This window comes from Coturnix japonica, chromosome 2 (assembly GCF_054131305.1).
Source record: "Coturnix japonica strain WE chromosome 2, WE-NBRP24, whole genome shotgun sequence".
NCBI classification, from domain to species: Eukaryota; Metazoa; Chordata; class Aves; order Galliformes; family Phasianidae; genus Coturnix; species Coturnix japonica.
In genome coordinates, this window is record NC_140664.1 from 96,375,766 (window position 1) to 96,396,207 (window position 20,442).

Below are 20,442 nucleotides of genomic sequence, written 5' to 3' on the forward strand. Positions count from 1 at the left end.
GGTCCTGTTTCACTTTATAATATCTATGGAATGCATTTGCATCTCAACAGAAATGTGCTTCTTTCAAGTTGCAGATATCTGACATTCATTTTACCAGAGCTGTCTTCCATTTCTTGCATCCCTCCCAAGTAAAACTTGTCATAAATGTACTTGTGTTCCAAAAAACCCACAGCCACCAGAGGAGTAGAGGTATATTCACCACATGTGCACAGTCCTTCCTACTGAACCCATCTGAAACAGACATAAACCTGGAAAAAGCTCTGAGGCATTTTGTTGCTTATTTGGGCAGGATTATTTTCCTAGGGACTTGTCAGCCCAGCATTCCTGTTTATCTTGAAACAACCAGATCCTGAAAATTCTCTTCCATTCACTGCACACAATTGCAAGTCTAATAGAAAAATGAACTGAAATTATAACCCTTCCTGAGTCAAATCCTGCTGAAATTGGTGTGAAAGTATTACATAAATTATTGGGTTTGAACCAATTCAAACATGTACTGAAATGCTCCTCTTGCCTCCTCCTCATTCCTTGGTTTCCTCTCCTCTGTGTTTCTGTCTCTTCCAGTGTATATTTTACATTTTCTCTTTTCATTTTTTCATCTGCCTCCTTTCCAGATTACTGCCTTCTTCTTTATCTATTCACTTTTAACCTGCTACATCTCTTTTTCCTTGCTGCTGCTTCTCCTTCAAGGGCAAATGTTTGTCTTTCTTTCCTCTGTTAAGGACATACCTGTGTTTGTTTAAGCGGAGTATTTCCTTTTCTGCTGCCTTAAGTCTGTATCTACAGAGACATTCAGAGATTTTGTCCAGCTGGTTGTTTCATAGTGTGATTCTAATTGCAAAAAATATTAGGGTCTCTGCTACAGTCAGCTTCTTTCATCTGTCAGCATCCTGTTTTGTTTAGTTTCAGTTTGTTTTTCTACAGTTTTGAAGTTGACCACATTGCTGTAAAACTAGCTGTTTCTACATGAAACATCTAAATCCAGTGGAGTACAGATCTTAACATATGGAACTCATTTTTTCTTTTTCCCTCAGAGGCCTGCCTTTCATACGTCTGTACATGTAGTTAACAATGAGACATATAGATGTGATCCTTCTTCTGGAAAGACCCCGACCCTCTCATGAAACTCCAAGTCTTAACAACAAAATAATTGTGGACTCATAGAAACATAGAATCATAGAATTGCTCAGGTTGGAAAAGATCTTAAAGATCATCAATTCCAACCTTACCCAACTATACTACCCTAACAACCCTCCACTAAATATTGTCCCTGAGCACCACATCCAAATAGTTTTTAAATGCATCCAGGAATGGTGACTCAACCACACCTCCCTGGGGAGCCTATTCCAGTGCTTAACAACCCTTTCTGTAAAGAAGTTTTTCCTCATATCCAACCTAAACTTATCCTGGCACAACTTGAGGCCATTTCCCCTCATCCTGTCACCTGTGAGAAGAGACCAACCCTGTTCTCTCAGTAAGCACCTTTCAGATACTGGAAGAGAACAATAAGATCTCCCCTCAGCCTCTTTTCCCCCAGACTAAACAGCCCCAGTTCCTTCAGTCTCTCCTCGCAGGGCATATTCTCCAAGCCCTTCACATTTCCATACATCGTAGGAATACTGCTTGTTTGGATAAAATTCTAATAAGGCCTTTTTGCTGTAGATAAACTTGTTGAGGCAAACAAGGTCCCTGTTTTTCCAAACTGTTCTGCTCAGCAAACTGGTTCATTGAGATTCAACCATGAGTATTAGCCTTCTCTAAGGCACTTTGTGTGGAAATGTTTACTGCCACTGACAGACATCTGACCCAATCTTCACTTCCACTTAAACTTTTGTACAAGCTTAACACCTTCCAGAGACTTTGATTCATGTGTCAGCCTTCAGATATGTCTTCTTGTGCTGAAAAAAAATAAAAATCAAAATGAACAAAGTACTTCATCTCCTTCTAACTGAGAACCCCAAAATAAACAGCAGAAAGAAAGGTTTCATATGACAGCCTGTCTTCTACAGAAAACAGAGCTGTGAAGTGCATAGACAGATGGCTGCTGCAGGCAAAGCATATTCTCAATGTGCTATAAATCAGATTTTTTTCCTAAATATTCTTGTCTTATTAATTGCTGTTGTATAAAGATTATTATTAACAGTGAACATTGGTGTATCAATTTCATCCTCACTGCTGAATGGGGGAACATAATTCACTTGAGACTCTTCACTCTCTTGTATCTCTGAGAATAGAAAACTAGTGTGTGATCCAAGAAACATTCTGGTTCTAGAGGTGATGCCCAGGTTATAGATAAATTGAAGATAAAACTACCTTTAACAATTTTAGCTATGTTTACTCTATTAACCTATCCACACTTTAATTAGAATCCAAGCAGCACCCATTTAAAAAAAATAATCCTAGGCCTGTTTATCCTTTCTTGCAAGATGGAATTTATGCTTCTTGCTGTTGCCAGCTCATCCCAACAGCACTGAGGTTTCTGAAACAATGATATTTTTAAAGTATGATATTTTACAGCATTTTTCCTTTTCCTCTTACTCAGGCGTCCCCCTGACCCCTGTATATTTTCCATGTGTCAACCAACCTTAAGCACCAACAATATCAAATCAATACATTCACTCTCTTTAGTATGAAATTTTGTGAAATCATATAGAGAAATGTGTAGATAATATGGTTAAATAAAACGTACATTTTGGAAAGCCAAAATTCCTGAATGATGGCTCTGTTTAAATGTGAATACAAGAAAACCTACATTTCTGTTTTCCTGTGGAGAGCTTGCTTTTCTGTTTGGTCTCCCCAACTTAGGATACAAATCATTTTGTCCTACACAACACACTTAGAAAGTAGGACCCAGTGGGCTTATTTTGATTCTTATTTTTATGTCTTTAATAGTCTTTTTGGCAGTCTAATATGTTTTGAAAGAACCCTGTCTGTTTCTCAAGCTTGGGGAAACTGACAGACCTGACAGACTGCTGAGCTTATTCCCATTAGCCATGCAAGTCAGGTCATGGATATTAAAAATAATAATAATAACCAAAAAAAAAGCAAATACACTTGGGAAAGCTTGACACTGAAGCTTCATCCTGGCAAAGAGGAGGCCTGAGCCAAGCCAGAGTAAGATGCCAGGAAGAAATGGGTCAGAGAGAGCAGCTTAAAGCAGAAGTGCTGGTAGCAAACAGAGTCAGTGACCAGAATTAGTCAGAGGAAAGATCAGAACTTGCCAACACTGGGTAGTAGCCTAAGGTGAAAAGCCTCTCACCAAAGACAGTGACAGTTACTGACCTAGCAGTCTAACTTGATAGGGAAGTAGCCTGTCACCTATTGCTGCAAATGTCATTGGACTTGCTGACAGTCCTCTCATTTATTCTTCTGGAGTATTTGTTTAGTCCCTTCCACCTGCAAATATATTGTTTGTAGTTGTTAATTTTTAAGCATCTTCCAGATTTCAGTACTAGAGCTGTGAGTAATGCTTGGAGAAACACCAGAAGGTTTGCTACGATATTCAAGCTGTTGTAGGAGTACAAATCACACCTGTAATGTAACCTTTCACAAAAATAATGATTCTATCTTAAAAATACTAATTTTCAACTGTACTGATAATTTGTATTGCAGGGGATGGGTTTTTATACATTAGAAGCGCATAGAATTATCTAAAGTAGAATCTGCTAAATATCCTCTTCATCGTTTTGCCTGTAAGCTGAATTCCTTTTCTCAGCTTTTTATTTCTATTTTGTTGTCAAGTTTCTGCAATATTATGAGAAGGGCCATGTCTTCTGTGTTGTCAGTGAACGTGTAAGAAGAAAAGCAGTCAGGAGCGTGCAAGTAGGAATTAGGAAGAATAGATATAAAGAAATGCAGCAGAGGTTGGCTGTAGTAACTTGCAAAGGTGAATGAATGAGATCTGCAACTCACAAATTCTTATATTAAAAACAGTAATTTACAACTTTGAGTTTTTGGTAGGCTTGCAAACTCCTGAAAAAGCATTTAGAAAGCAAGACTGATATGCTATCTATTTTTGGAATACTCTTCACATGGCATATAGTTCCATGTCAGTTTCCAAAGTGGTATCGTAACTAAAATGATTGTCTTTTTTTAATCTGTTATTCATATTATGCATTTACATTCAATTTTTTTTTTTTCTTTCCTTGTTGTATATTCCTTTTGATGCTATTTTATTTGCTTTCCAGCCTTTTAGGACAGGCTATGGTGTTCCATATGTACTTTGTGCGATTATTATGCTTGACTAATTCAGTCTTCATGTATAAGCTACTCCATAGTTTGTACCCGTACTGGGGTTTGTACCAGCCCCAAACTGGAAGCTGGGGGTGTAAGACACACCTCTGTCATTAGGTTTTTACTTGGAGTGGTGTTTGTGGCTCAGTGCTCACCGTGCTGCTGCTTTGAATCTCATTTCAAAGAGCACTGGAGAGAGTTTAGACAGCTGTGGGTTGCACTTCAGAAGCAGAAGCCAACCAGTTCAAAGCTGAGCAGCGTGATGCTGGGTCTCACACCGTGTCTGCATCTTTTTGCAAAACTCACCTTTACAATTTTCATCTGAGACACACACAAGCTGAACACTGGAAAACTTCACTTGAGTCATCTCTTTCATCTATTTTAAGTGGCAGGATTGCTCTCCACACTGAATGCCTTCATTCTTCCCATTTCAGTGTGTAGTGACTTAAGGCAGACTCACAGAGTTATAGGTTCAGGACACGGTAAGAGGCATCAGACCAATAGTTTTAGGGATGATAATAAATACACTGTAACATTTGGAAACCAGCACTACAATTATGTAGCTCAAAATGACAGGAAAACCAGAAATTCACTAATAAGGGGCTCAACTTCAGCTATCTGAACACATTTATTCATCACATAACTACACTAGTCTAATTTATTCTAAATTAAGTAGTGCAGTCCTATCATTCTTATGGTCATTCCCCTTCCTATTATTCTACTCCTATTTCATCAGCTGCTTTGGTTGCTGATTATCTCTTCACAGCCCTTTTAGAAAGCTGTGTTGTTCTCATTACAACAGAATAGAGGGATGAAAATTTTGTTATATTCCACTAAAAAATTTGATCCACTTAGTTCACTCCCTCCATAGTTTCTCTCTTAATATTATAAATTTCTGGCCTGCAGACTTTTTATTGGAATCAGTAGCACAGACAACCTGAGGATAGTTTCACTTTTTTATCTCCTTGTATTTCATGCTCCTAATCACCTCTGCAAGCATCTCAAGTCTGCTTTCTCTGCCTTTATGGGTAGAACAACACTTCAAAATTTTGTATTGCCTTATATACATCATAGCATCATAAAATCATAGAATGGTTTGGGTTGAAAGGAACCTTTAAGACCATCTAGTTCCAACCCCCTGCTATAGGCCGGGACACCTCCCTCTAGACCAGGTTGCTCAGAGCCCCATCCAGCCTAGCCTTCAGCACTTCCAGGGAGGGGGCATTCACAACCTCACTGGGCAACCTGTTCCAGTGTCTCACCACCCTCACAGTAAAGAATTTCTTCCTAATATCTAATCTAAATCTACCCTCTTCTAGTTTAAAGCCACTTCCCATTTGCCACAGTGGTGTGTGGTTGATTGACAGATGTATTATGTTCTGTAATATGTCCAGTTGAACTTTAGCAATTGAGATGCCCAAGTGTTTAGTTCCCAGGTCTTTGAAGTCTCAGTCATTTGAGAATCCTTTTTTGGTACATTTGTAGATTTTTTTTCCGGCCCCAAGACTGTGAAACTGTACGCATCATTGTATGGTTTCCATCTGGGGCTGCACTTCTCTGCAGAAATGTTGTCATTTTGAAAATGCAGTATCTGGGTTCTGAATGAAGATACAAGGAATTACCGGGAAACCTAGTGAAACTCTTCACTCTTTGCATGGAACTCTACTAACTGCACAGTAACAAAAGTTAAAACACTCCTCTGAACCATTTCAGCTGTATTTCAACTCAAGAAGATAAATGAAGGAGATTAAGTACCAACATCCACTTTTTCCTAGGAGTGAGAAGCTACCAGTATTGATGGTTTCTTGTCTAAGGGAGTGCTAGATGAAGAAAACGTCTGGTAGACAAGTTTTTTGCATCTGATCTATAGATCACAGATAGACTACAAATACAGTAACATTTTTTGTTCTAAATCCAGCAACTCAAGTTTTCAAATTGGCAGTATGTATTCTACTAAAGAAAGAGTTGTCAGTTTTAGGGTAAGGGAGATAAACCTCAGATACTGTGAATATTAGCTGTTACCCATGAATGCAGCCTTTTCTGTTATGCTTTGAACTAAAGCACCTCCCCTGTGAAGACAGGCTGAGGGAGCTGGGCTTGTTCAGCCTGGAGAAAAGAAGGCTGCAGGGTGACCTCATTGCAGCCTTTCAGTACCTGAAGGGAACCAATATCCAGGAGGGGAGCAAACTCTTCAAAAGGGCTGACAATAACAGGACTAGGGGAAATGGGTTTAAGTTGAAAGAGGGTAGATTTAGGTTGGATGTTAGGGGGAAGTTCTTTACTAGGAGAGCGGTGACATCCCAGAACAGGCTGCCCAGGGAGGTTGTGGATGCCCCGTCCTTGGAGGTGTTCAAGGCCAGGTTGGATGGGGTCCTGGGCAACCTGATCTAGTAAATGTGTATGTTTGGTGGCCCTGCCAGGCAGGGGGTTTGGAACTACATGATCCTTGAGGCCTTCCAACCCAGGTCATTCTATGATTCTATGTTTCTAAGACTTATGCTTTCATTTTAATTTCCCTAGGTTTAAGATTTGGAATTTTCTTCAAAATGGTGAAAAACAGGAAACAAGATTTTACAATTCTAACATTATTTATAAACATTCTGTTCAGATGGGAAGTGCACATCACATCTGTGGGTTTTGGGGTTTTTTTTTCTTTTTTTTTTTTTTTTTTTTTTGAGTGCTAATGAAAAATGTGAATAATTACAATTATGATTCCAGATATGCTAAGGATAAAAATTTATTCCCAGTGCTGACTCTTGATTCTTAAAAAGACCTAAGATTAAAGCAGAAAACTGTGAACCAAACTCAGCCACTGGAATATGCAAGCTAGGAAAATGTTATTTCATGTAACAGCTAAAGATGTTTCCATACCAGAAACAGATTGAGTAAGACTTAAAAGGACATGAGACTAAATTCTGATAATGTTTGTGTACTGATAGTGAGATGTCTGTACAGTGACAATAATGAAAAGATGATAGTAAATATCCGAAAGGTTATTTACAGGAAAAATTCACCTGTATGGAAGCCTTTGGTCTGCTGAGAAACACTGAGGCAATCTCCACCAAGGAGCAATCTCCAAGAGATGCTGCCTTAGTAGTGGTCAGCCCTTAAACGAGGTTTAGATGAGGTGGAGTCAAGCTCCACCCCTTCTGGGAGCGCAGCTAAATTACTCTCACCTGTGCTCTCACAGCTGACCTGACATTTGTTGCAGAAAGGAACCAGGTCGAGACTCAAACTCGTGGGTACTCCAGGGTTGATTTTATTAACAAGCTCAGTGCTCAGTGCAACATGCATACAGAGCTTGGGTCATTCCTAGTGAATGACAATCAGGCTTTACAGAGGTCCTACATTTATATGATTAGGTAAACATTACATCACTTATGTTATTCATTCTCGTGATTAATCAATATATCTTCAGTCCTTCTTTCCCACTGTGTTTTCATCCTAGGCCCAGGCTTCATGCTTCACGTGTTACTCTTCTTTTGAACTTGTCCAAAAATTCATTATCTTCTTTCATCCGAGCTAGACCAGTCCATTCCATCTGTCTTATGGTTAAACTATACATTTTAACTTATTAACTACTAAATTGCAACGTCAGCACTATTATTGTCTACCTCTGCTGTTTTATAACTTGGTCTAACACCCCTACGTGGGTCATGGTTCAGGGCTATACAGGGGATACATGAGTAGCATATTGGTTGAGAGATTTACCATTTTCCCTGTCACTTCAGCTGATTAATCACAGGTTCAGGCTGTGATTACCAGTTTCCCATACAGACGTCTTTGCAAGCAACAATCTATGACAATAACAGCAATTTCTTCCAATGGAAATCGGCAAGGCTGCGCCTAATGGTGAAGTGAATAGTCCTTCACACAACCCTGCTGGACTCACCACTTGCCATCCAGTTAATCTGCTGCTTTCTCTGTGGATTACATTCCTTCTCACCAACTAGAAATACGGTACTTGCAGGCAGTCTTAAGCAGGGGCAGACATGTAGGCAGTGGTGACAAGTAACTGTCCACTCTGAGCTGTACCATCAGAGTTTTCAAGTAGTATGGATAAGGTAAGAGTACACAAAGTTAAATTGCTAAACAGTTAAGCAGGTGTTTTCCCAGGTTTCATAGCTTTCATGTAGATTATTGTACAGATAACTGATTATATTTTCTAGCAGCTTTGCAGAAGATAAAAAATTAAAAAATATATTAAAAACAAAAGCCAAAAATATGAGACTTGCTGCCAGAGCTACTGGCTACGATCTCTGCAATATATCACTAGCAACCTAAGCTATGTGCATCGTAGCTTTCTCTCCTATTGCTCCTATTGAACCCTGTTGTTTCAGTAACTGTTCTTTTATGCTGAAATGTAATTTAACATCTAGACAGTACTCGTCACCAAAATGTTTTATGAATGTTATCTACTAAGTTCTGACAGAGCCTACGGAGGAAGATGATTTATTGTCTCCAGAAGAGTATATTTGGAGGCAGAGATGTTTAATTATTTCTCTCAGGCCTTAATAAAATAAATGTCCAGCCCTCTAGCTCTTTAGCATGGGGTGGGTTATTTTGCTGTGGAAATCCAGTACCCTATCAGTTGCATGCTCCAACTTTTGTTCTTCTGTCAAAGATTTTTGGGCAGATCCTGACTGATGCCCACCTAAAAATGTCCCTAACTGGCTAAGGAGGGTAAGGTTTTGGTATTTACCTGATGTGCAAAATACCCACAATCATCTGGATACCATGCTTTGCCCTGAGTTAGAAACCTCCAAAAAGTGAGATCTGAAATAAAACCGGTGACATAGCCTTAGCTACAGCAGAACGCAAAGACATTTCTGTTACAGCACGAAGCAGGAACATGTTTTTGGTTGGTTTTTTTTTTTTGCAGCATTGTGGAATACTTGGACTGAGTCATTTCTTTGATGTGTTAATGCACCTTAAGAAGGACATTAAATATTTCAAGTAATTGGTATGAACATGAAATCTCTCATTAGTGTCTGCTAGATGGCTGCAAAGTGCAGATAAGAAAATGCATGTGGTAGTAAAGAAAATATTCAGAATTTCTTGAAGAAAGCTTCTGCTAGAAATGCTTCTTGCTTTTCCAGTCTGTGTTGATGCAGCCCCTGTCTACTGCAAAAATTCTGGTTAAGTGGAAAATTAAAGCCCTGTGTATGTTAATCTCTTTGCCGCAGAGGCTTTTCCTTTTAGTGACATGACATCCAGGATCTTACTGCAGACCAAAACTATTTTCCCAACTACTCGCAGGATAATATTTGAATGATTTCTTGTTTAAAGCACTTTTGATGTCACATGTTTGATTTTGAAATGCATTTTCAATAACACCCACTGAAGTCCATTCTGAAACTGATTCGACTGTCTAAAATGAAACGACAACAGTAATTAGCATTCCATTTCATGGTTAATTAAAATCGATATACTGAGAAAACACAAACTTCATATCATATAACTAGTTAATTAGTCTTCTCAAAGCTGCTTTTGTCAGGTCTATTGCTTCCATAAGTAAGATTTTGGATTTTGGCTTTTTTTTTTTGTTTGTTTTTGTTTTTGTTTTTCATATATATATATAGTTGTATGGATTTAAGGATATCATCAGGAATGCTTCCAATAAAGTAGAAATTTTACTTCCCCACACATACTTATGGCAATTTCTCAGTAAGTCTAGACATATAAATTCAACCTTCTTGAGATTGTGCAAGTTTTCATCAGGTGTTAGGGAGGAACCTAAGAAAGGAAAGGAATTTCATAATAGTCTGATATTGTCATCATCGTTGTTACTGTGCTGAGGTGATAAGGGCAATCAAGTTTGTAATGCCACTGTAACTGCATTGAATCACAGAATCACAAAATTGTAGAATAATCTAGTTTAGTGGGTGAACCAGAGATGAAGGCTGGCAACTTAAGTCTTTCAGATATTAGGGTGTTTCCAAATACGTGACATAACATTGTTGCTCTAGTGAAAATCTGAACACTTTTTAGTGATCTGAAAGGATAGGAGGGAAAGAATGAGCTCCTTTGTTTTGCAGAACTCTAAGGTGATGCAAGCAGCTGTTCCTATTATCCTCAGTGGTGAACTGCATTATGCATTACATATTTTTAAAAGATATGTACATTTCCCTATATATTCTTTCATATGGATATAGTACTGATGAAATAGTACTTGGTAGTTTTGGTGAATGAATCTTTATATATCTACAGATTTGGGGTTATGGCAACAACTTCTACAGGTAACAAGCATTTGAATCACAGTGATTAGTTCAGCTTTAGTTTTCCAGTAAGTGTGCAGACTGTGCTGCTGGATAGAGAAGCTGAATCTGCTAGCCAACTCATTGACCTTTTGAGTATTTTAAGCAAGAACGTCTCTTAAACCATACTGAAATGGGCTGCTGTACTGTAGATAATGTACTATTGATAAAGTTCTGTAGCCAACAAGGCCAAAATAGAAAATGCTAGTTGATTATTATGTATTTTTAAAAAAATGTATTTAAAAAAACAGAACAAAACAAAAAACAAAAAACACCCACAAAACTATGAGAGAAAACATAAGCTAATCAAAATCTAAAGAAATGCTACAGCTAAAATACTCCTTAGATCAATCATACTGCATTTATGTGTCCAATGGCTAGGATCATAACCCTTTGTTTCACTTGTAGATCTCTCTGATCTTCAGAACAAACATTTTCTTTTTGTACTACAAGAAGAACTATAGCTCAATCCTTAGTAAGATGTATGACCATAAAAAATACTGAGATTGTAAATTAGATATTTGGTGCTTGGCTTGTATTCCTCAGTCCAGTTATCCATGAGTACTAACCATCCATTTATCTCAGACTGTCCTTGGAACGTAAAATAATTAAGTTCAACTGAGAACATTTTTTTCCTCCTTCATTGATTTGAAATTTTTGCCTCCTTTTCAGAACTGATGGAGGGTTGATAAACCCATAGGTTTCTCTGCTTTTTTTTTTTCTGGTAGTGTCAATCTAACAAAACATATCACCTTCTCCTATAAAACCTGTTTTTCTAGAGTAATTAAATACTAAACTAGTACACTAATGTTACATATCTTTTAGAAAACTTGTTCTGCAGTGCAGTATTGCAACAGAAGATAGAAGTAGTTGTTTCATTAAAAACCTGTGGGTTTTAGTTCTTCCTAAAATATCCTTAAATAACCTCACGAGTAAAATGTGTGGTGCATACATACTCCTCAGCAATAACACTAAGAGGCCTTGACTGGTGCTCAGGAGTTTGAATGTTCAGAAATATTAGCATTAATAAATGGGAGATCTGGAAATTCACAGCTCAGTGAATATTCCCCTAAGATATAAATTGCTTTTGGAAAAGGTATCAAATACAATTTTCAAATGTCTGGATCCATAGAATTAATGGATCCAACTGACTTAACACTATAATGCATGTTAATTATCAAAATCATTTAGTATGAGACATTATTTTGTAATACCTTATATATAATATTTTTAATATCTGCTAAGTTTGCGGACTGCTTCATCACCAATGAGAGTTCACAGTAATATATTTAATCCAATATGTCTCCTTGATCTTAGAATTCGTTAGAAATGAAACCTTCTACTGTTAACATCCTTGCACTATAATTCATTACTGCTGTGAACTTGTACTGGGATTCAGTTATATACCCCCAAAAGGACTTTTCATCCCAAATGACCGGTGTGAGAACTGAAGTAGCACTCCAGATATTATCTGACATGTCTTAACTTTTGCTTGTTATTTTTCAAACTGCATGATACTAATTTAACTGAAGGCAGTGGCTGTAGGTTTGGAGTTGGTGAGTTTTGGTATTCATTAGGAATTAACTCTGAGGACACTGTTATAGGCTTCTACTTGTGTGACTGTCAGCCAAAAACATTCACTGTGGTGAATATACAGACACAGAATTCTTTATGAAGGGCAAAAGGTAAAGAATTTGAAGTTAGAATGCTCTTTAGCATTCAAACCACAGAAGACACCATGATCCAATTTTGTATTGCTGTTAATTAATATCCTTCTTCTTCTTACCCCAAACTGTATGATCTTTTGTAATTTTTAAAACCCATCTTCTTTGTTTCCAATTATGCTGACAATTATTTTTTATTTTTCATTTATCCTGATTCAGACTTCAAATTTTTCACATTGTGAACTTCATCAAATTTCAGGTCTCTAGAAGACTGTATCTTGTTTCTGACTATGGTTCCAAAACACGTAAGTGTTAAGTATGCTGTGTGCTTTCAGCATATGGATAGTCACACTGGATTCAACAGGTGATTCATGCTTAAAATGAAGAGTATGATTAAAAGTTTTTTGTGGTTTTTTTTTTCAGAATTGGGTCTAAAATCAAGACCCAAACTTGCTGTTATTCCAGTGTGTGGAAGACTAGGATACTTGATGTGTTTCCACAGTTTCTGCATTTGTGCCCTGAAGCGTTACTTTGCAGGATTTCTTTCTATATGTGCACATGAGATTAGAGGAAAAGCTGATTATAAAGAAATTATATCATCTTTTCTACATGACTGGGATGGTGGATGAGTAGTTGCAATAATGCTTTTGCACAGGTAATCTATTTGTATTCAGTGAAGACCAACAGAGAAATGTCAGTTTTTTGGTACAGGAACAAAAGTTTTGTTGCATAGATATTAAACAAGATAGTGTCCAACCCTGTATTCCTGATTTGGGATATTGTACATCTTTGTAAACAGTTCCAGTTCGGGTCAGAAAATAGCAATGGGCTTTTTGATGTTTATTTGAGTCATTGACTTTGAAGGGCCTACTTTGAATTGGTTGTCTGCTGCTTTCATGTGTGTTCTTCATATGCAACTGTAGCAGATTAATGAAGCAGGATTATCTATTTGGCACAATTCATCAATGAAATTAGATTTGTTTATATTTTATATCACCTGTTTGTGTATGGAGAGAAGAGATACCCCTGGCAGCAAGGTCAAAATCTCTCCTTCTTGGATTTTAGTTAACCAGGGGATTTTTGCTCTGTTTGGCATTTTTATGGAGACAGGTCCACATCTAAATGAAGAATACTAGGAATTTCTTCTTGTGAGTTTGCTATTACTCAGTCTTCCAACTGTTATAAAGGAGTGGCATGTAGCTGCAGAAGACTTTCTTAGCTCTCTGGATCTGAGAAGACCAAAGTGCTGACTGTGAAGCCTTCATTCACTGGGTGAATGAAGGGTGAAACACCTGGGAAGTCTCAGTGCCAAGACACAGCTGGCACTCCTTGCAGGATAGCTTCCACAGTGCACCTCATTCAGCTTCAGTCAAACTGTGGGAGCTTCACTTGGGCAATTGATTGCCACCAGACATTCACACCTTTTCCCTACTGGGGCTCTCCAGCTCTCTGACAGAAGTGACTGAATGACATTCTGGCTGCCACAGTGTGCCACAAAAGTCATTAAGCTGAAAGGAAGTCAGCAGTGATTTTAAGTTAAGATATGAGTGTGGAATTGCAGCAAGTATATCATCCATTCTGCCAGGTCTTCTACAGTGGCAATAACCTGTGTCAGTGGTAAGCAGCTGGGATTGGTAACCTCTTAAATCATCTCTGCATGAATTCCCAGGGATCACAGAGAGAGTGTAAATCCCTCTCTGACTGCACGTTGAATTTCAATGTCTAGCTTAGATACTTTGATACTTAAGCATTGTGAATCATTCTGTCTTTGAACTTACTGAAAACAAAAATTCAAACCATACATATAATGGGCTTCTAAAGTAGATAATTGGAATCAGCCCCTCGTGTCATGTACATATTGCTATTAACTTTATTCAGTTCATTTGTTTTGCATGTATTTTTGCCCATCACTTCATGGCTCTGCAGTAACCTCTTCCGTAGAAACTTGAATTTTTAAATGAAATATATTAACTTATTCTCCCATAGCTGCTATTTTATTTACAGTCAAAGATAATTCTTTTTCAGAATCCATGCCAATTAGATCATGCCAGCAAGTCTGGTCTCTCAGGTCTCTTTTGATTCTGCTTAATTTATCATTTCAAACTATTTGCCAGGCTTAGATGTGAGATTTATTGGCCTAGAATTGCCAAGATCAAGCTCCAGACTTTTTAAAAATACAGTCATAACTGTGGTTGTGCTTAAGTGGGACTTAATTTTTAAGACTAATTTGTAAATACGTTTCTTTCCAAAATAGACTTATTTCTCCATCAGACAACAGTATTTAAGGGATGCAGAGGAAACGTAGCACCAGTAGAACTACTTAATAGCTAAGGAAATCAGACATTAATATATCTCAGACTCCTTTTACCTATACAGTGAAATTCCTGCAGGACAAAGCCTTCATACTAGGGTATAAATCATTATATTGAGGGTGACTATGAAAACTGTGATCTGCATTTTTAACAGGTGTTTCCCAAAATGTGACTGATTACAAAACATGAATGCTGAGCACCCAGATTCTCTGCAGGAATGCACCATTTTTTAGTCTCTGTGATGTTTGCTGTGTCACCTCCTGCCATAAGGTTTTCACAGTTGCTGAAAGTCCTACCATACCTGGAAGTTCAGCTGGGGAGAAGTGTGTTGTTCTCAATGATTCATGTGTGGGTTTCAATTGCTACATCAACAGCTGAAGATCTGTTGAACTCAATAGAAATGGTAAAAACAGAGTTCAAGGCAAGTTTTATGATTTATGAAAAAATTGCTGTTGGGAATGAGTGCAAATTACATCATTTTGGATTTCAAAATATGATAAGAAAAAGGTTTTTATAGTTAGTCATATTATTCCATTATAATTGTAAGTGATCCATGACTAGCTATCTAAGTGTTGTCAATTTTGAAAAAGGAATGTGAAAAATATGTCACTCATGTTGACCAACAAAATCTCACTGCAAAATTTTAGTGCAAGACTTGACCCATCCAAGTTAACACAACACTTCAGAACTGAGGCTACCCACCAGTCTTAATTAAAGAATTCTACCACAGTAACAAATGAATTTAAAGCAAATTACTGAGGCAGTGGTTTAATTCAGGCATTAGATACTGTTTCACTCATCTTGTGCACAAGATGTATATTGGCTGTTTGGTCCCAGCAAATTCTAAATCCACCTCATCCCTAAACTCAAGCAAAGTTTTAGGGAGGTAGTCAGCTTCTAAGGGAAGGCTCTGGTGGCTATGGCACAAACTCATGCAATATATGATATTAGTAGTTATTAACATTGTAGTTACACCTAGCTGATTAAATTAAGGACTAAAAATAATTCAACATTCTCTTGCATGTTGGTTTTAGTGCAGTCATGTAGACATGTCTGATGAATTTAGCCAGAAATGTCATATTGCTTTTGTAACTTTAGTCTTCTCGCATTAGGTAGCCCCCTAACACTTTAGCATAGCTCACGCTGGGATGCCTTAAAAATTCATGGTATAGTTTACTATTATGGTGTCAGCATTAGATCATTGTTTAACAACTTCACCACAAAGAAATGCAAGAGAATCTTTCAATATCGATAGCAAATATTTCACACGTGCAGTCCACAAATGCTGCAAATTTCTGTCAATAGCATTCCTATATATATAGTTAATAACAACAAAAAATGTTTTGTTTATATCTCTTAAATGTGTAGGAAAATCTTGGTCTCTGTCACGGCTTGAAATAAGGCAGAATATCAGTGAGCCTTAGGACTACTTACCTCAATCTATTTTGATTAGAGAATGTGAAAAAAAATAAATTGTGATGGAGGGCTACGTTCTATTAGCTAATTTAGTGTCATCCCTCTATTTGAGATTGCTTGTGGACCAATATACCCAGCGGTGTAATTGTTATTTACTTAGAACTATGTCAGTCATATATTTCTCTTGACCAGTTAGCCTATTTAAAGCAAACAGGAAATAGATATTTATTGTTTGCCAGCCCTTTTTTCTGTCTTATTTCACGGCATATGTTCTGGAACCCAGTTTTCTAGGCAAGCTGACTGCATTCATTCCATTTGCCATTCTGCCATCTGTGAAGTAATTAACTTTTGATTTATTGGAAAAAAAATTAAAAAATCAAGAAGAATTATGATAATTTTATTTGTTTCCCAGTGCCCTGATAGATAAGCAGTAATACTGTCTCTCTTTAAGCCAGGAGCACACATGAACATCCAAACCTGGAATTTACTCAAGTTCATTAACAGTGTCCATTTTGATTTCATTGTGGCTGAAATTCCACTCTTGTTACTACAGTGACTGCTGCAGTGAGTTGTATTTCTGTACCTGGGTTGAATGTTGTCTTGAACTTTAATGTTGAGACTAGATTAAATAGTTTCCCTGCCATCTCTTGGTCCAAGCTTTTCAGAATTATTTAGTTTACAGTGTTTAATGTACTTTGGGTTAGGAGAGAAGAACACTACCAGTTTTTGGTTCTAAGTTAAATCTAGAAGATTTATATTACTGTATACTTAAAGAAGATGCTGCAAATCATCTGTACAGGGCATTACTTTTCAGTTAATAATAAAAACACTATGCAGTGTTAATCACAAGCGACACCCTATTGTGCAGAAGAACTGGCAAAATATAATGTACCTACTGTGCCTGTACCAATTCTTAGTCTGATGAACTAGCCTGAAGCATGCAGGCTCATGCAATGGAGATGCCATATGTAGGTACTTGTCCAGGTTGGTACACTGATTGCCTTTCTCTGCTGCTGCTCTGTTCCAATTGAGCTGACACAGCTTGGATTAATAAGTATGATAGAAATGCTCCCTACCTGCAGAGGCTTTCCCATCCTAAGCCCAAGGTGTTACCCCTTCCAAAGTAGGTGTGGCTGAACAATATAGGAAGTTTATGAGTAAGAAGATGGCAGTCACTGTCTGGGTATTTTTGGCAGCACTTTAGCAATTGCTTCAGGTGTGGTTAAGCCATCATTTGGCATAGGTATATAACAGTTCCAAGCATCCTACACTGATCTTCACTGTGAGTCAATAATATCAAAACCTTCATTTCAGCAACCATACTCTAGTAAGATTACAGCCTTTCCTTTAGAGCTACTAATGCTGTAGAAAATGCTCCCTGGGAATGCAATTTCAGGGCCTTTTTCTTACTTTTTTTTTTTTTTTTTTTTTGGTGTGTGTGTGTGTGTGTGTGTGTGGAATTGTCTCTTTTCTCAAGAACAGCTCTTTCAAATAGCTCTGTCTAATCCAGCTGCTGATGATATTTGTTTGGTCTAGTGAGTGGCTGAACAAATGCTGTGGACGATATATAGTATCAGACCAGTGGTGACAGCAGTCTTACCTGAAAGAGGGTTATAGTGTAGCAAAGGACCTATACTCTTTTCCCAATTAACCATTAAAGCACAGGAGTATCCCAGTTCTGTAGCCCTAGTAGTGAATGTCTCAAAAAAGTAAACGTACTGAATTTTGAATAGATTCTTCTAAATGCTCTAAAAATTGTTCAGCTATATTCAGCATTTCTTTCTGAGGGGCCAGGAAGCATTTTCAATAGAAAATAATTAGTACGCAATCTTCAATTTGACTTCAAGCTTTAAATGCCTGTTAAACTATACATTGCCCTAAATGTATCAAAGTTTTATTTCTTCTTGAACTGATTTAGCTCTCATTAATAAAATGCAGACTCGTTTATATGTGTTCCCTTACATTATCCAGTTTGTAGGTCTTGAAAATTAGAAAAATCTGAATATAGGTAGTGTTGTTGAGGCACATGGATGGGTGCCTTGAAACTGCTGGAATCAAAAAGCTGGCATAGTATTAGCTGTTTTAAGCTTCTGTCTCACTTTTCCCACCTGTGTCAGAGAAGTTATTTATTTACTCATACTTCACACTACCCAAGCCTAAGTAAGTTTTTTTCCAGAGATTTAGTTAGCATTGGCATAGTGATTTCAGAAGGCAAAGAGCTCATTTCTGTAACATCTGGTATAGTACAGTCCAATCCTCCCAATTTGTGTAAATCCTTCTACAGTTTAAGTCCTCCATAGTATTTTAGTGCCTGAAACATTTATTACAATTAGCAAACTCTAGTAATGTGCTGTCTGGTTCTTTATATGAACATGAGTATTGTTTTTATTGAGCCTGAACTATATAACCATCTGAGCCATTCACTGCTGAATAGTATGAAAGTGGCGGAGTTTTGTGCCACTGAGCTAGACTCACTGCCACACTGATTTGTCAGCCATAATTTGGGCACTCAGCAATGGGATTATTTTTTTGGTAGATACTGTTGGGAGTTACTACAGAGAAGTTCCACAGAAGAAAAATCCCTTAGGTACTGTCAACCTTGATGGATGATGATCTGAAGCTTGTAGGTTTTGTGGTTTTGTTTGACATATCGCATGTTAAATTTAATCATCTCAAAATCTATCAGTGTTTTACTAATCTATCAACTAGATTTTCAGACAGTTTGCCTATCTTTCATTCCAAGACTCTTTTTAGGAACAGCTTTGCTATCTTTAGAAACAGGTTTTGTTTTTTAGAATAGCTTACATAATCAGTAGGTTTAACTGCATTGGATTACTCCAAGTGTTTCCTGGATGTACAGTAGAGCTGGCTACATGCAGAAATGCCCCTAAACGAAGAAAGAAAATGCATTTTCTATCTGTTAAGTATTAGGCTTTGTTTTCATCTTCAATATTTTATCAGTTATTATTAGCTGGCCTAGCAAGCTTGAAGTATGTTTAAAATCCTGTATCTTCTACCTACTGAAAACGCAAAGAAAAAGAAAATGCACAAAACTAAACCAAACTTCCAGGCTGTATGAGACTAAGTTCTCTATGATCAACAACCATAAAACACTTGACCAATCAGAGAGAGATTCGGGGACAATTCACAGGGAAGTAGCTTTAGCTCAGAAGAATCGCGTGACTTACTTGAGAATGGAGCAAAATTCCTTTGAACAATCCTGTGTCATACCATTGCCATGAATGTTGCATTGCACCTGTTTACTTATTACACATTGGCTACAGTTTGGCCCTTTGCAATGGTACATCTTGTTCTAGCCAGAGTTTTATTTTTACTTCATAGATACTGATCCATCTTGAACCAGATGGCTTATCTATTTCAGGAAGGAACAGATTCAATACTTTCTTCATTTCTATTAACTTCCCTATCTGAGGTTGTGGTAAACTTGGTGAATTTCATCTTAATTTCTTGGAACCTCTTCACTCAGTAGTAATAATTGAGTGTGAACGTCAAATTTCCCCCAGAGTCCAAATGTGGTGACTTTAGAAGTTACAGTGTAAGATTAATTCCTTTATTCATGGAGTAGCAAGGACCCAGAGACCAAAGCTCTTGCTTCTGTCATCAGAGACTCGGTGGACAACTGTCAGTGACTGTTCAGCACACTGTGCTAAGAGAGTGATGCCTGCAGCTCTGTAAGCTGCAGAATAAATATCCTCTTCAGTACATTCTTTCACAATATTCCTTTCAGTCCTTGAATGAAATACCATCTGGTTCTGATGATTTACTGTAATTGCGTCTCTAATTGCTCTAACTTCCTCCTTAGAGAGTTCAATCTCTTTGAAAGACATATTCTGATTTACCACTAAAATTGCCTTCAGTGTAGGAATTCAGTTATCAGGACTTCACTCTTTCTACATCTCACTGTATCCAGAATGTGTAGAAAAATAATGGCTGCCACAACTAAGCCTTTTTTCTGGCCTACAAGAATCCTGTTTTGAGTAAATAAAGATGTTTCCTGTGGAAAATGCCTTACATGTTCATGGAAAATGTTCAGCTCAGACAAGCAAAGTAATAAAATAGATTTAACATTCTAAAATATTATGTTTATATTCCATTTTGTTTCTCCTATCTCTCTGGACACAGGATTGACATTTTCCACATAACTTTTAATATGAAATACTTTCCTGTATTTAATATCTCTGTCCCTGCTAGTATTTTATTATCAAATCACTCAAAGTCACACTAACTCCCCCCACATTTTTAAGAAATCTTGAAGTACTGAAAATGATGGGGGTGGGGTGAGGTGGGGTGGGGGGTGGGAATTACATACACATGTATTTCCTGCTTTGTGCATGCAGTACATGTTTCTGGCCCTGTAGCCGTGGTGTAATGAATCATTACTCATATACAGTTGTTGAACATTTCAGTTAATGACAGAAGATCCCACTGAAAGTTTAAAGCTCTTCATGAAAGCTACATACCTATTCTCTGATAGACTTCAAGCCCATAGGTTTTCTGTTCTTTTGTTCCATTTCTATATACAAACCAATAATGAGTGCT

At 37.4% G+C, this 20,442-nt stretch overlaps 1 protein-coding gene across 2 annotated transcripts in view; it reads left to right on the forward strand.

Annotated features, from left to right (window-relative positions):
* GABBR2 (gamma-aminobutyric acid type B receptor subunit 2) overlaps positions 1-20,442 on the forward strand; it is a 438,554-nt gene that overhangs the window by 336,488 nt on the left and 81,624 nt on the right. The gene's annotated exons all lie outside the window — the stretch shown is intronic.